The 2500-nt window shown below is 35.6% G+C and overlaps 1 protein-coding gene across 8 annotated transcripts in view; it reads right to left on the bottom strand.

The window, feature by feature from the left end:
• The window catches only part of ZNF521 (zinc finger protein 521), a 232445-nt gene that overhangs the window by 88779 nt on the left and 141166 nt on the right, over nt 1-2500 (bottom strand). The window lies entirely within an intron of this gene.

Raw genomic sequence — 2500 nt, 5'->3', positions numbered from 1 at the left:
ACCCCCTGTAAATCAATTACTACCACAGTTAATGAAAAGTTGGTTGGTGTAAACTACTCTTGGCTTCAAATTAGGAGGCTTAACACACAAGAATAATACAAGAAGTAACAATGTTGTGGCTTGAACACTAAGGGCCACTTTCTCTCCTTTTAAAAAAGCCAAATAAATCCTTATGAAAGTGCAATTCTGCACAGTAACAGGACTTTCTGGGAGTAGCTCTATCCTGCTTCTATGCTGAGGACCAGCAGACTTCTGGAGCTGTGGGCTGCAGGAAGCTCATGTGTTTTATTCTTACTCCTCTCCAGGCCTTTCCCTTCCCTATGTTACCACCAGAAATAAGAGTCCAATTAAAAAAAAAAAAAAACAAACAAAACAAAACAACAAAAACCTCAGTTTCTACAGCATGCATGAAATGTACCTCTGAACCCAAGAATTTAGGACAGAAGTTGTGACAGGATTTATAGGGGTGCAAGGTTCCATTGGGTTTGTCATTGTCGTGTCCACAATTCAGTAGCTTCCCTGTTATGTATTTATTTTACAGAGATTTTGTAAAGAATACAAAATCAGTTTTGATATCCATCCAAAGTCTTGATTGTAAGACTGGTCATACTATTCATAAACCCTCAGGCTTTTCCCTTGGAATTTCAAGGAATTAATTTTTCACTAAACACCTGCTAAAAGGCTATGCTGTTGCACTTGGGCATACAATTTAATCTTTTTGTGCTGTCTCCCAGCACTTTCATTGCTGTCTATGGATTTCACATGCAGGGAAAATCCGAGCCCAGCACTAAAGAGATGAGGACAAAAAGTAGTACCCAGTCAGACTGAAAAAAAAAGAAGAGGAGATTTTAAATATGCCCTCTTCCATACAGGCCTCGGAGTTTCTCCGTTTCTGACAAGTAGACAGATAGGACTGTTTATTAAAAAAAAAAAAAAGCAGCACATGTGTGAGCTGGGATATAGCAGTTTATAGCAGTGAAAAGAGAGGAATCAGTATGTGCAAGTATATATTACATGCTGAACTACACTGCTGTATATAGTATTAACTTGTACTGCTTTACTCACCTCATACAACAGAATCCAAATTAGGTCCCATTATTACATTGAAGGCTCATACTCAATAGCAGTTAAGCTTCTTTGAATGGATTCCCTATTGTATAAAAAGTATGCCAGTCTTTGACTGCCAAAATCAATTAGTCACATTCATTATGCCTCTATTTATTAATGCTGTACACTTTATAATGCATTTGCTGCTGAACAAAGAAAGTTATAAAATATCAAATATGTGTTATGATTGTAATTATAGCAAAAGAAGTAATGATCTCTTTTAGTCGCTAACTGGTTACAAAGCTCCTGTAAAGATTACATTAGTGGTGACAGATTTATGATCTTTTCCAAGATGTAATCCTTTCTAGCTCACATTTTTCAACAGAAGAACTACGTGATTGGTTACAGATTATTGGCTTCAATAGTTATATTCAGCAGAGATTATTGTGCTTCTGCCTCCCATAATCCAAACACAGAATGTAATCTTAACAGATGCAATTTTAATCTGTATTGCACTATTATAATAAAATGGGGCACCATAAGTCTTTTCACCAATATAGGGTTCAGTGTTAATTCAATAATATTAAGAATGACTGCCTAGTATTAAAATCCAGCAAATAATTAAACCTAATCTGAAAATGAAGGAAGAACAACACTGGTATTCTTGCAACTGCGGGTTTTGATGGCATTTACTATCAAGCTGTTACACCTTAACTTACAAAAAAATTAATTCTAACCATCAATATGATACAGCTAACAATTATACTGAATACTGAACAGTAGCAATTGAAACTTACATTATGTTTTACCTTCCCCTTATAGATGCTGCTGCATCCTACAGTTTAAAAAGAAGGAAGATTTAAAAAAAAATATATTATTAATATGAAGCAGCGAAAAGATGCTGACATATACGGAAAAATGAAAGGCCAGGTGAAAAACTTATGAAGGCTCCATATTTCTACCATAAACAGAGCATGTACAAATTGCACTGCGTTTCCTAACCTTGGCTCCCACAGTATAGCTAGTGGCGGTACCCCAGTACTCCCTTCTTTTCCAAAAATGTGTCCAACTCCCTCTGCTTATTTCCACTGCTGACTTTGGCAGAATGCTCCATATTCCATCCACCCTTTTTTTATGAAAAAATATTCTCTTAAACTGTTTGTCTGCTGTAGTCCAGTCACAGCCTCAATCATGAACCCTTTGTTTTCAAATTAGTTGCTACTTCAAAAAGCTGACTGGCATCAAATTGATTTCCTTTTAGGAATATAATCCATCTCTCTTAAATCCCCACTCAGACTTTTTTCCATAAGCTAAATAGGTCTCATTTTTCTGTCTTCACATTGTATTTTTTAAGAATGAAAAAATATCTTTTTACCAAATGTTCCTTTGAAACTTTTTTTTTTTTTTTGCATTCAGTGCTCACTATGCTTTCCCCCACTTTGTAAGCTCACAG

This window comes from Athene noctua, chromosome 2 (assembly GCF_965140245.1).
Source record: "Athene noctua chromosome 2, bAthNoc1.hap1.1, whole genome shotgun sequence".
Taxonomy (NCBI): domain Eukaryota; kingdom Metazoa; phylum Chordata; class Aves; order Strigiformes; family Strigidae; genus Athene; species Athene noctua.
Note: the sequence above shows the minus strand (reverse complement) of the source record. Positions and strands in the feature narration are given on the sequence as shown.